This window comes from Rhipicephalus microplus, chromosome 7 (assembly GCF_043290135.1).
Source record: "Rhipicephalus microplus isolate Deutch F79 chromosome 7, USDA_Rmic, whole genome shotgun sequence".
Classification (NCBI taxonomy): Eukaryota; Metazoa; Arthropoda; class Arachnida; order Ixodida; family Ixodidae; genus Rhipicephalus; species Rhipicephalus microplus.
In genome coordinates, this window is record NC_134706.1 from 172153789 (window position 1) to 172168246 (window position 14458).

Genomic DNA, 14458 nt, shown 5'->3' on the forward strand with positions numbered 1-14458 from the left:
CGTCCTGAGCATGTGGTATAGATTAGTCGGCACGCGGCGCTCGCGGAAAAACGCGAGCACTCGAGGATGCCATACGCTATCAAAAGCGCCCTGAAAGTCTATTGACATCAGGACCGCGGGCGTCTTTGAGACTCTAAGCTGTAAGAGGGTCTCTTTTAAGTGAACTAAGGCCATGACCGCACTTCTACCGTACTGATGGTCGTGGATATGCCCGTGCTTAGATAGAAAGTGATAGAGGCGGCCGTTCAAGAGTCGTTCGAGGATCTTGCCCAGAACCGATTTCACACATATCGGCCTGTATGACGTTGACGCAAAAACCGCGCCGCCCCGGCTGACGCGGTTTTTGCGTCGCCCCGGCTGACGCGGTTCGGACTTTGCACTTTTTGGCTCACCCCGGCTGGCGGCCCACTCACTCGATCGCCATGTCTGTTTGCCACAGTTTTCCCAGTGGTGCCGCACCCGGGCTCGCCCCGGCTGACGCAGTTTTCGCGCCGCCCCGGCTGACGCGGTTTCGTGCCGCCCCGGCTGACGCGGTTTTTGCGCCGCCCCGGCTGACGCGGTTTTTGCGTCGCCCCGGCTGACGCAGTTCGGACTTTGCACTTTTTGGCTCACCCCGGCTGGCGGCCCACTCACTCGATCGCCATGTCTGTTTGCCACAGTTTTCCCGGTGGTGCCGCACCTGGGCTCGCCCCGGCAGACGCGTTTTTTTTTCGCCCCGGCTGACGCGGTTCGGACTTTGCACTTTTAGGCTCACCTCGGCTGGCGGCCCACTCACTCGATCGCCATGTCTGTTTGCCACAGTTTTCCCGGTGGTGCCGCACCCGGGCTCGCCCCGGCAGACGCGTTTTTTTTTCTTTCGCCCCGGCTGACGCGGTTGGAACATTGCGTTTTTTCCTTGTTTTCCCAGTTTTCACGCTCTCACTCGCCGATCCTCACGTTCTCCGCACAGTGTTTGTATCCTGTTGTGTGAGACTCGAACTTAAGCCGCAGTTTAGGCTCTGCGTTTTTCCGTCTTTCTTTTTTTTCCGCCGCGGCTGAAGTGGAATTTTCGGTGCCTCGAAGCCCCGGTAGTCGCGGTTTTTCCGTTTCCGCACGGCCCCGGCTGACGCTGCTCGGTCACAGTCGCCTTTTGTGGTGATTGCAGACTTCTTGAGCGCGGGTGTTTTTTTTGTTGTTGTTGTTGTTTTATTACGCATTCGCTCCGGCAGACGCTGTTTAGAATTTTTTATTCCTCTTTTATCCTGCGACGAGGTGACGAGGTTTATTCGGTGCCCCGCCGCCCCGGCTGAAGTGATTTTTCCTGTCTCATGCCGCCCCGGCTTACGCGGTTGGGACTTCGCGTTTGTTTGGCCCCCACGGGTTTTGGCGCACTCGCTCGGTTGCTTGTTGTTGCCACTTGTTGCGAACCCAGGTTTCTTGAGCGAGCGCGGGCGTTTTTTCTTCCTTTCTTTCTTTTTTCTATGTGTTAGCAAATCGGCCTTTAATATCACACGAGGACTCACAACCAACAATTTTCAGTTTGAAGTGTCAAAAATCTGCAGGTGTTGACGTAACTGACTTGCCCCGTACCCTTGAGTACATCCATGAAGTTCTCGTAGTACTACTAAATCGCATTATTCCAAGTGGAAAATTCCCATTAACTTGCAAACCTCTACACGAAAATCGGTGCGCGTGATAAAGTTGAAAATTATCGTCCGATATCAAATCTGCCTTCTATAGCACAAATTCTAGAAAAAAAAACACTTGTTCGCCATTCTCTGCGCCGTGACTGGCAGCACTCCGGCGAAGCGAAACGGGGCCGATTCGAGCACAATATCGGCGTCTTTCGACGTGCTCGCCGGCGACCGTCGCACGAGTACGGCAAAGCGCGTCGGCCGGGGCGCCGTTTGCGAAGCCGACGCAAAAGTGGGAACCGCCGCTCGGATGATCGCCGCTATCCGCAGAGTGAGTTTTGGCACTCCGGGGAAGCGAAAGAGCGTGAATGCGCCCACGAAATCGGCGTATTTCGAAGTGCCCGCCGGCGACCTTCGCACGAGTACGGTAAACCGCGTCAGCCGGGGCGTAGTTCGGGACGCCAACGAAAAAGTGGGAAGCGCCACTCGGATCTTCGCCGTTTTTGCAGGAGTGAGTGGCGGCCCTCCTGCGAGACCAAGAAGCATCGATTCGTGCACGAATTCGGCGCCTTTCGACGTGATCGCCGGCGACCGTCGCTCGAGTAGGGCAAACCGCGTCTGCCGGGGCGGGCTTCGGGACGCCGATGCGAAAGTGGGAAACGCTGCTCGGATGTTCGCCGGTTTTGGCCGAGTGAGTGCTGGCACTCCGTCAAAGCCAAACGGTGCCGATTACGGCACGATATCAGCGTCTTTCGACGTGCCCGCCGGCGACCGTCGCACGAGTACGGTAAACCGAGTCAGCCCGGGCGGAGTTCGGGACGCCGATGCGAAAGTGGAGAACGCCGCTCGGATCTTCGCCCTTTTTGGAGGAGTGAGTGGCGGCACTCCGGAGAAGCCAAGGAGCGCCAATTCGCGCACGATATCGGCGTCTTTCGACGCGCTCGCCGGCGACCGTCGCACGAGTACGGCAAAGCGCGTCTGCCGGGGCGAGGTTTGCGACGCCGACGAAAAAGTGGGAAGCGCCGCTCGGATCTTCGCCGCTTTTGCAGGAATGAGTGGCGGCACTCCGGTGAAGCCAAGGAGCGCCAATTAGCGCACGATATCGGCGTCTTTCGACGCGCTCGCCGGCGACCGTCGCACGAGTAGGGCAAACCGCGTCTGCCGGGGCGGGGTTTACGACGCCGACGCAAAAGTGGGAACCGCCGCTCGGATGTTGGCCGTCTTTGGCAGAGTGAGTGCTGGCACTCCGGCGACGCGAAAGAGCGCGAATGCGCCCACGAAAGTGGCGTATTTGGACGTGCTTGACGGCGACCGCCGCAGGAGTACGAAAAACCATGTCAGCCGGGGCGAGCGACCCACGGCGGTCTGGGTGCTTATCGCTGCTATTATAGGGGCACCCCGGCAGACGCAGAAAAAAAATTTTTTTTCGACCTTCTTTTTTGCTGGTCGAGCTCGGGTAACCAGGGTCGCAATGGGAGCCGCGCACGAAAGCGGCGTCGCGAGACGCGTTCGCAGTCGCTAGTCGCACGAGCTCGGCAACCTGTCATGATATGCGCGGTAGGCTCATCTGGTGCGCGATGTTTGTGAGTTTGTGCTGTGCCGTACGCCGACGAAGATGACGATGAGACAAGGAAAAGGCGGAATCGTGTCGTCAAAGTCAAGCCAAGCCATGGGGAGAGAGGAGAGGAAGACGACGACGAGGCGTTCGAGAAGAAGGATCCGAACGAAAGAGGGGCAGGCTGAAGCGCTCGTCGGGTCGTGGTCCCGAAGCCTACCTGTGCCTGTGTTCCGCACGAGCCTGGCTCCCTTCTACCTGTGATCCAGCAGTCGGCGCCGGTCCGTTGTACTCGGATCCGGTCGTTTTCCAGACCTGGGCCTACTACTGGCTGTCCGGGACGTACTTGCCACACATCGACTCGGCCTCACGCTCCGCTCCGACCATGCCTGAGTCATCGCTGATGTCGGCATAAGACGCAACGCAACGCATCGACTCATCTGCCTTCGACGTCACACGGTGAAGTGTTTCAAACCTTGTGTAGTGCAGTGGGGGACTACGCTAAGCGTCAGACCTGGTCTTTCGAGAACGTGTGTCGTGCTCGTACCTAAGGCAGTTCTTCGCTGTTGCCCGGTAACACGCCAAGCTTCATTATCGTTTTTTTTTTCTTTTTGTGGCATTAAAGCCTTATAACTCAAGTTGCAAATGTCTTCGTCCGTCTCGACAACAATTATTTAAGTTGCCGAGATTACTCGAACCTTATCCCTCACAATTGGCGTCCGCGCGACAGGACGAAGCCGTTTGCACTGGGTTGAAATCTATAGGGAAGATGAGTGAGCAAGAGCTTATAACGCTAGCGGAACGCATGGGGCTTCAAGGAGCCGAGCTAAAGACGTGGGTAGACGCGCGGTTAGAGCGGGCTCATGAGGAATCTGTGCAAGCGCGTGAAGAGCGTTCCGCGGAAAGGCAGGCGGCGAAGGAACGTTTGGAGATAGAAGAGAGAATTCTTTAACTGCGAATTCGACTAGCTGAGGTTGAAGGTAGCCGAGAGCCAACAGCGCGGGACCGCGAACCTGAGAGGAGTCAAAGCCGCCCGTGCTTGATCAATCCTCACAACCTGATTCCAGTGTTTGACGAGGGGCGTGACGATCTCGATGCGTATCTCAAGAGGTTCGAACGCGTAGCAGTTGGTCAAGAGTGGCCTGAGGAGAAGTGGGCGACAGCGCTTAGTTTATGCCTCAGTGGGGAAGCATTGAAAGTCTTCGGTCGTCTGTCGCCAGAAGACTCAATGGATTACCAGAGTACGAAAGTGGCCTTGCTCCAGAGGTTTCGTTTCACAGCCGAAGGCTATCGCGAAAAGTTTCGGCAAAGCAAGCCTGAAGACGGCGAAACTGGTAAACAGTACGCCACGAGATTACACAGTTACTTCGATAGATGGCTGGAAATGTCGGAAACGGACAAGGACTTTGCATCCGTGCGCAACCTCATTGTAGCTGAGCAGTTTCTGAATAACTGCCACGATCGCCTGGCACTTTTTCTAAGGGAGAAGAAATGCCGGACGATAAAAGAAATGGCAGAAGCAGCTGATACCTTCTTGGAAGCCCAGCGGCAACTAAACTTGTTGGTATTTCGTACCAAGTCTGCAAACAACATTCCCAAGGAACAAGAAGGATTTACTTATACCCAGCCTCCTCTTAGATGTTTCGTCTGTGATCGACCCGGCCACAGAGCATCTGATTGCCGCACGAAACCCCAACGAGTCTTCTGTGGGCACTGTCGGAAGCCCGGCCACGATGCAAGAGCATGCCCAAGCAACGGCGGGTCAAAGAAAATGACATCTTGCATCGTGTCTACTGACCAGAAGTCCGAGACGCCCCGATGTGCCGATGATTCATCACAAGATGAATATGTGGCTAGTGCACTCCGAACGCGCACCGCAACGGCTACACGAAACTTGCCGGTGTTACAGGGAGAAGTGTTTGGACATACTGTATCAGTCTTGAGGGATACTGGAAGCAACACCCTGGTCGTGCGACGTTCCCTCGTTCCCGATGATGCGCTGACGGGTACTACCGCCACTATTTTATTGGCCGATGGTAGTTGCATCGAGGTACCGGAAGCAGAAGTACGGATTCTATCGCCCTATTTCACCGGAAATGCGATAGTCAAATGCATGACGTCGCCACTTTACGATGTCATCGTAGGAAATGTTCCCGGCGCCCGTGACGCTTATGACCCCGACTTAACGTGGAAGGAGTCAGCGAGCCTGAAGTCGGAAACTAATCAGGCATTGAATTCTGAAGAGAAATCCAAGGATGGATGCGGGACGAATAGCACAGTCATGGTTGGTGTTTCAAGCAAAGGACATCGCCGGAAGCTCACGACTGCTAAATTTGGAAACTTAGAGGTGACACAGGAGTCATTTCGCCAGAAACAAGAGGAAGACCGGTCGCTGGATGTTTGTAGGGCGAAAGTCGACACCCTCATCCGCGGTAAAGGAGCCACATACCACTCATTTATGTTCGAGAAAGGAATCTTGTACCGCGTTTACCACTTGACTCCGGGTAAATCAGTTCAACAAGCGGTGGTTCCAAAGGCGTTGCGTGTCCATGTGTTGCACTTGGCACATGAATCACCGATATCTGGTCACCAGGGTATCAAGAAGACGAAGGACCGAGTTTTGGAGTCGTTTTATTGGCCCGGTGTACAGGAGGAGGTACGAAGATTCGTAAAATCATGCGACGCATGCCAAAGGACATATCCCAAAGGCAAAGTAGGCAAGGCGCCTCTTCGACGAATGCCTTTGATTGACACGCCATTCGAACGTGTGGCTGTTGATATCATTGGACCTCTGACGCCGATTTCAAAGAAGGGTAATCGGTACCTTCTTACCCTTGTGGATTTCGCCACTCGGTACCCGGACGCGGTGGCTTTGCCCGCAATTGATTCGGCAACAGTAGCAGATGGACTACTGGAGATGTTCTCTCGAATAGGATTTCCACGGGAGATCCTCTGTGATCAAGCATCCTGCTTCACGTCAGGCCTGATGGAAGAGGTGAATGCTCTGCTTGCTATTCGACATTTGAGCTCGACGCGTTACCACCCGATATGCAATGGCTTCGTCGAAAGGTTCAACGGCACTTTGAAACAGATGTTGCGCAAGTTGTGCCAAGAGAAGCCGAAGTCATGGGACCGATTTCTCGCGCCTCTGTTATTCGCCTATCGAGAGGTACCTCAGGCCAGTATGGGCTTCTCGCCGTTTGAACTGATCTACGGCCGGCACGTCCGAGGACCCCTGGATATATTGAAGGAACTCTGGACAGGGGAAGACCTAGAGGAAGATATCAAGACTACTTACGGATACGTGCTTGATCTGAGAGAACGTCTTGAACGCACCTTGAAGCTGGCTCAAGAGAATCTCTCCCGAGCTCAACACTCGCAAAAGAAGTAATATGACCGAACCTCCAGAACCCGACAGCTCAAAGTTGGTGACCGGGCTCTTATATTGCTCCCAACCAGGGAAAACAAGCTTCTTATGCACTGGAAGGGGCCATTTCCGGTTACAGGAAAAAAGAATGACCACGACTATTGGTTGGACCTTGGGCACACCACGAAAATGTTTCACATAAACATGCTCAAGCGCTACGAAGAACGTCAACCAGAAGTCACTAGCCAAGCATTTGAACAGCCGGATCTTGCGCTGGAGTCTCGCATTGCAAGAGTACACCTTTCGCGTTGAGCATATCAAAGGATCAGAGAACCTAGGTGCTGATTATATGAGCAGGCTACAGGTGTAGATGCTAGCTATACAACATTAATGTAATAATGTACCATATGCCTAGGGACTCTCACATACAGACTATTCTCTTGGTGCAACAGTTCTGTACATTTGTTTGTCGTAAGTCTTGTCTCCCGCGCACTTTGGACAGTTTTTTTTGAAAAAAAAAACTTTTTGAAAGGGGGGACTTTTGTCATGATATGCGCGGTAGGCTCATCTGGTGCGCGATGTTTGTGAGTTTGTGCTGTGCCGTACGCCGACGAAGATGACGATGAGACAAGGAAAAGGCGGAATCGTGTCGACAAAGTCAAGCCAAGCCATGGGGAGAGAGGAGAGGAAGACGACGACGGGGCGTTCGAGAAGAAGGATCCGAACGAAAGAGGGGCAGGCTGAAGCGCTCGTCGGGTCGTGGTCCCGAAGCCTACCTGTGCCTGTGTTCCGCACGAGCCTGGCTCCCTTCTACCTGTGATCCAGCAGCCGGCGCCGGTCCGTTGTACTCGGATCCGGTCGTTTTCCAGACCTGGGCCTACTACTGGCTGTCCGGGACGTGCTTGCCACACATCGACTCGGCCTCACGCTCCGCTCCGACCATGCCTGAGTCATCGCTGATGTCGGCGTAAGACGCAACGCAACGCATCGACTCATCTGCCTTCGACGTCACACGGTGAAGTGTTTCAAACCTTGTGTAGTGCAGTGGGGGACTACGCTAAGCGTCAGACCTGGTCTTTCGAGAACGTGTGTCGTGCTCGTACCTAAGGCAGTTCTTCGCTGTTGCCCGGTAACCCGCCAAGCTTCCTTATCGTTTTTTTTTTCTTTTTGTGGCATTAAAGCCTTATAACTCAAGTTGCAAATGTCTTCGTCCGTCTCGACAACGATTATTTAAGTTGCCGAGATTACTCGAACCTTATCCCTCACACAACCGCGTCAGCCGGCGCGGGATGCCGACGGCTAAGTGGGTACCGCTGCTCGGATGTTCGCCGTTTTTGGCCGAGTGAGTGCTGGCACTCCGGTGAAGCCAAGGAGCGCCAATTCGTGCACGATATCGGCGTCTTTTGACGTGCCCGCCGGCCACCGCCGCACGAGTACGGAAAACTGCGTCTGCCGGGGCGGGGTTTGCGACGCGTACGCAATGGTGGGAACCGTCGCTCGGATGATCGTCGTCTTTGGCCGAGCGAGTGCTGGCACTCCGGCGAAGCGAAACGGGGCCGATTCGGGCACGACATCGGCGTATTTCGACGTGCTCGCCGGCGACCGTCGCACGAGTACGGCAAAGCGCGTCTGTCGGGGCGAGGTTTGCGACGCCGATGAAAAAGTGGGAAGCGCCGCTCGGATCTTCGCCGCTTTTGCAGGAATGAGTGGCGGCACTCCGGTGAAGCCAAGGAGCGCCAATTCGCGCACGATATCGGTGTCTTTCGACGTGCCCGCCGGCCACCGCCGCACGAGTACGGCAAACCGCGTCTGCCGGGGCGGGGTTTGCGACGCCGACGCAAAAGTGAGAACCGCCACTAGGATGTTCGCCGTTTTTGGCAGAGTGAGTGCTGGCACTCCGGCGAAGCGAAAGAGCGCGAATGCGCCCACGAAAGTGGCGTGTTTGGACGTGCTTGACGACGACCGCCGCAGGAAAACGAAAAACCACGTCAGCCGGGGCGAGCGGCCCACGGCGGTCTGGGTGCTTATCGCTGCTATTATAGGGGCACCCCGGCAGACGCAAAAAAAAAATTTTTTTTTCGACATTCTTTTTTGCTCGTCGACCTCGGGTGATCCAGGTCGCAGTGGGAGCCGCGCACGAAAGCGGCGTCGCGAGACGCCTTCGCGGTCGCTAGTCGCACGAGCTCGGCAACCGCGTCTGCCGGGGTGGAGTTCGGGACGCCGACGGCTAAGTGGGAACCGCCGCTCGGATGTTCGCCGTTTGTGGCCGAGTAAGTGCTGGCACTCCGGCGAAGCCACACGGGGCCGATTCCGGCACGATATCGGCGTCTTTCTACGTGCTCGCCGGCGACCGTCGCACGAGTACGGCAAAGTGCGTCTGCCGGGGCGGGGTTTGCGACGCGTACGCAATGGTGGGGACCGTCGCTCGGATGTTCGTCGTCTTTGGCCGAGCGAGTGCTGGCACTCCGGCGAAGCGAAACGGGGCCGATTCGGGCACGATATCGGCGTCTTTCGACGTGCTCGCCGGCGACCGTCGCACGAGTACGGTAAACCGCGTCAGCCGGGGCAGAGTTCGGGACGCCGATGCGAAAGTGGGAAGCGCCGCTCGGATCTTCGCCGCTTTTGCAGGAATGAGTGGCGGCACTCCGGTGAAGCCAAGGAGCGCCAATTCGCGCACGATATCGGTGTCTTTCGACGTGTCCGCCGGCCACCGCCGCACAAGTACGGCAAACCGCGTCTGCCGGGGCGGGGTTTGCGACGCCGACGCAAAAGTGGGAACCGCCACTAGGATGTTCGCCGTTTTTGGCAGAGTGAGTGCTGGCACTCCGGCGAAGCGAAAGAGCGCGAATGCGCCCACGAAAGTGGCGTGTTTGGACGTGCTTGACGACGACCGCTGCAGGAAAACGAAAAACCACGTCAGCCGGGGCGAGCGGCCCGCGGCGGTCTGGGTGCTTATCGCTGCTATTATAGGGGCACCCCGGCAGACGCAGAAAGAAAAAAAAATGGGGACATGGCGTGCATCACCGTGCGGCTTCGCAGCGTTGCCGAAGTCGCCGAGCCCTTCGACTGAGCCGAACGGCCGACAGGGAACGTCGGTCGGCCGTTCTAACCTGTCGGTGCCACGCCGAGACGTCGTTAAGGAAAACCGCGTCTTGGGCCCCTACGACGCCGTCGAGTCGTTGTACGTTTGGTGTCCAGCGTGTCTGCGGCGAGTAGCGGACACGTCGTTCACGACTTCGGTCTTTCGCAGTCGACGCGAACTTGCGGAGAGTCGTGGTGCCTCACGTTTTCGGCAGAAACCGCGGCGGAATTTTCCCGTGCGTGCGCGCACGACCTCGGTGCTGTGCCGCCAGCGTAGTGTTGCACAAACTCGTGGCCTACCCAAGGTGCGGTACGTTTGCGGCCGTATCCTCGGTGGGAATTTCGTGAGTAGGGTCGCAAATTCTACGACCTCGGCGGGTGTGAGAGCGACGTAGACTTTTGGCACGCTCAACGTGCCACACGTTTCGGGGCACACCCGCGGTGAAATTTTCTCGAGTACGCTCGTATTAGTGCCCAAGGAGGTCCGGGTACTTATCGCTGCTATTATGTGGGGGATCTCGTGAGTTGCGTACGCGAAAGCAACCGGGTGTCTGATATGCGGCGGGCTTCGGCCTCGTCAAGCGTGTCCTCGGGTCTGCTCCAGGGGAATCCACGGCAGTCGTCTGCAGCCTCATCCGCTTGATGCGTTAGGGGCTGGTTGTCGGACGGTGCCGTTTCATCACGATATCGAGGTGTGTTCCGTGTCGTCCTCGGGCGATTCAGATGCGAAAGCGCCGAAGACGCGGGCGTGACCCGTCGTCTGGCGGCTTTGCAGTCTCGGCTCCGTTGCTAGTTCCGGCCAGTCCACCGACAGTGCAGCGGGCTTGGGCAACCCGCACGGCGCGACCGAGTCGATGCAACGAAAAAGCGAGCATGAACGTGCTTCTTGCCGCACGGCTCCCACTCGTCCTTCGGGAAGGTTGTGCCGTAGCGAGCTCGAACGCCGTCATCTCGGAGTGCGGAATAAGCGTGTTGGGGCGCCTGAAGGTGGCCTCCGCCGCACACAGACTGCGTCCGGCCCGCCGAAGGCGAGGACGGACGCGCAGTCGAACGATTACCTGGTTGATCCTGCCAGTAATCATATGCTTGTTTCAAAGATTAAGCCATGCATGTCTAAGTACATGCCGAATTAAGGCGCAACCGCGAATGGCTCATTAAATCAGTTATGGTTTCTTAGATCGTTTCTTCCTACTTGGATAACTGTGGCAATTCTAGAGCTAATACATGCAGTGAGCCTGGAGCCCTTTGGGTAACGGGTGCTTTTATTAGACCAAGATCGATCGGGTTTCGGCCCGTATTGTGTGGTGACTCTGGATAACTTTGTGCTGATCGCATGGCCACGAGCCGGCGACGTTTCTTTCAAGTGTCTGCCTTATCAACTTTCGATGGTAGGTTACTTGCTTACCATGGTTGTTACGGGTAACGGAGAATCAGGGTTCGATTCCGGAGAGGGAGCCTGAGAAACGGCTACCACATCCAAGGAAGGCAGCAGGCGCGCAAATTACCCACTCCCGGCACGGGGAGGTAGTGACGAAAAATAACAATACGGGACTCTTTTGAGGCCCCGTAATTGAAATGAGTACACTCTATATCCTTTAACGAGGATCAATTGGAGGGCAAGTCTGGTGCCAGCAGCCGCGGTAATTCCAGCTCCAATAGCGTATACTAAAGCTGCTGCGGTTAAAAAGCTCGTAGTTGGATCTCAGTTCCAGACGAGTAGTGCATCTACCCGATGCGACGGCTCGGACTGAACATCATGCCGGTTCTTTCTTGGTGCACTTCATTGTGTGCCTCGAGATGGCCGGTGCTTTTACTTTGAAAAAATTAGAGTGCTCAGTGCAGGCGAGTCGCCTGAATAAACTTGCATGGAATAATAGAACAAGACCTCGTTTCTGTTCTGTTGGTTTTTGGAATACGAGGTAATGATTAAGAGGGACGGACGGGGGCATTCGTATTGCGGCACTAGAGGTGAAATTCTTGGACCGTCGCAAGACGAACTACTGCGAAAGCATTTGCCAAGAATGTTTTCATTGATCAAGAACGAAAGTCAGAGGTTCGAAGGCGATCAGATACCGCCCTAGTTCTGACCATAAACGATGCCAACCAGCGATCCGCCTGAGTTACTCAAATGACTCGGCGGGCAGCTTCCGGGAAACCAAAGTATTTGGGTTCCGGGGGAAGTATGGTTGCAAAGCTGAAACTTAAAGGAATTGACGGAAGGGCACCACCAGGAGTGGAGCCTGCGGCTTAATTTGACTCAACACGGGAAAACTTACCCGGCCCGTACACTGGGAGGATTGACAGATTGAGAGCTCTTTCTTGATTCGGTGGATGGTGGTGCATGGCCGTTCTTAGTTGGTGGAGCGATTTGTCTGGTTAATTCCGATAACGAACGAGACTCTAGCCTATTAAATAGGTGCGGGGTTCCCAGCACCTTACAACCTTCTTAGAGGGACAAGCGGCTCCTAGCCGCACGAAACAGAGCAATAACAGGTCTGTGATGCCCTTAGATGTCCGTGGCCGCACGCGCGCTACACTGAAGGAAGCAGCGTGTCTTTATCCCTGTCTGAAAAGACTGGGTAACCCGTGGAACTTCTTTCGTGATTGGGATAGGGGCTTGCAATTGTTCCCCTTGAACGAGGAATTCCCAGTAAGCGCGAGTCATAAGCTCGCGTTGATTACGTCCCTGCCCTTTGTACACACCGCCCGTCGCTACTACCGATTGAATGATTTAGTGAGGTCTTCGGACCGATGTCCGGCGCGGCCTTTCGGTTGCGCCGGTCTGTTGGAAAGATGACCAAACTTGATCATTTAGAGGAAGTAAAAGTCGTAACAAGGTTTCCGTAGGTGAACCTGCGGAAGGATCATTAACGGATCGTGAAGGGTGAGCGCCTCAGCTGCGTCTGCGCCCGACACTTTCTGCCGCTGACCCCGTTTGGACGCGGGGTCGGCTTTTCCCCACGGGGCTGCCTGAATGTGGAGCGGCACCCCGTGACAAATTGTTGCGCCCAGCGGACGCCAACACCGCGACCTTGGACGGTCGGCCAGGTGGCGGACGCGGGTACAATTGGCGCAACGCACTCATAGGTCGGCTTTCGACCCGCCACCGCACCGTGGCACGAAGCGCTCGAAATGCGCGACCCGACCATTGCGGGACCGCCTAGTACTGTAAACACGAGCGGCGGAGCGCGAACGGCGAGTCGTGGTTACGTCGGTAGAAGGCGAGGCTGCGCGTTCCCGAAACGCCAGCCGAGTGCCCTCCCGACCGTTCGAGCGTGCAAGAACGAGACCCGACAATCGCGCGGCGACTGCCAAGTACGAGAGGAACGGCACAAGCGTCGGCGGTCGGTCAAGGAACTGGCGATGTGACGGGTCCGCTGTGCACCAGTGCATACCGTCCCGCCGTCCGCGGCAAGCGCCTCCGCGTCCTCGGGTGACGGAGGCTGCCGGTCGGTTCTTGCAGGCGAGGGATCTCGCTGGCACCGGTTCGCGTTGACGCGCGGCCGGTCATGGCACGGCGATGAGACGGCCGAGGTGCGCAATACTCGATGGAGGAACCGCACGCTCCGATGACCGTCCCGCCCTCCGCGGCGTATACGTACCGACCGTAATGGTTGCAGCAGCGCCGGCTGGCTTTTGAATTCGCCACACGAAACACGGTGCGAGATCGCGGTTAGGGGAGCGTCGACGTTGCCAGGCGTTTTGCTTGCTGCCGAGGGAAAGGCGGCACGGCCACGTCGCGCTCGTCGCGATTAGCGGGTCTGCGCGCTTTGGGAAGGTGCCGCAACGACTTGCCGAAAGAGGAAGCACGGAAGAACGAGGGACTTGGACGTCCCGACAATTGAACGCACTTGCGGCCAGGCCCTTGCTGGCTTCGTTCTTCCGCCTCGAGTAGGCTCGTACGCGGCTCCGGTGCCGAAAGTGGTCCTTGGCACCGACTTCGGTGGACGTGGGAAGTGCCGCGCAAGTACGGCGCGCCTGGCTCCACCTGTTGGCTAAAGTAGGCAGCCGGATCGGCATTTTGGTGTGCGGTGGCAAACCGTGGATGCAAAAAAAAGCTTGTGCGATTTCGTGGAACAAAAAGCGGGGGTCCCCCTTTTTATGCGGAGGAGACCGACCCGCCCGCCGTGGTGAACCGCGACGCCACGGTAAAAACAGGAGAGGCTTGTCGATGGGACCGTGCATCCCGCGCTCCACGGAGGCCGGGAGGCGGCCGCCCGAGGAAATGTGTAGCCGTCGAGGCCCGCATCTCCGTGCACTCTTATCCAAATGGGTGTACCGCAGGCATTTTCTGGTTAGGCGGGCCAATGAGAGCGAGCACACAACGATACCTACGGGTCCGGCTTGGAGGACCGGCTTCGACGCCTCCCGAGTATTTATAGGGGGTGGACCACGAAAGCACTCGCAAGTAGCGAAAGCGAAACGCCGTCCAAAACACACCGTTTGCTCGATTTGCGGCAGCCGAAAAAGGCGCGGCAGAGTTTTGGAGTCCAAGCGTGCGCTGAAAAGCGCCCTTCTTGGCCACTGTTTGGCCGAGTGCCAGAAACGTTTGGTTTTGACTGTACGGAATTGAACAAACACTTTTTCACGACTCTAAGCGGTGGATCACTCGGTTCTCGGGTCGATGAAGAACGCAGCCAGCTGCGAGACTTGGTGTGAATTGCAGGACACACTGAGCACTGATTCTTTGAACGCACATTGCGGCCTTGGGTCTTCCCTTGGCTTCGTCTGTCTGAGGGTCGGATCACATATCAAGAGAGCCTTCGGCGCACAAGGGAACGTGAGCCGTCGACTCGTTTTGACCGCGTCGGCAACACGGACAGCACGCTGAACACCTCACAG

General features: G+C 56.5%; 2 non-coding genes across 2 annotated transcripts; both read left to right on the forward strand.

The window, feature by feature from the left end:
• Nucleotides 1-10671: 10671 nt before the first annotated feature.
• Nucleotides 10672-12486, forward strand: LOC142768004 (small subunit ribosomal RNA). Its single transcript, XR_012885210.1, has one exon. It is a non-coding gene; the product is annotated as a small subunit ribosomal RNA (ribosomal RNA).
• A 1719-nt stretch (nt 12487-14205) lies between these two features.
• On the forward strand, nt 14206-14358 carry LOC142767925 (5.8S ribosomal RNA). The gene has a single exon (XR_012885140.1). It is a non-coding gene; the product is annotated as a 5.8S ribosomal RNA (ribosomal RNA).
• The last annotated feature ends 100 nt before the right edge of the window (nt 14359-14458 follow it).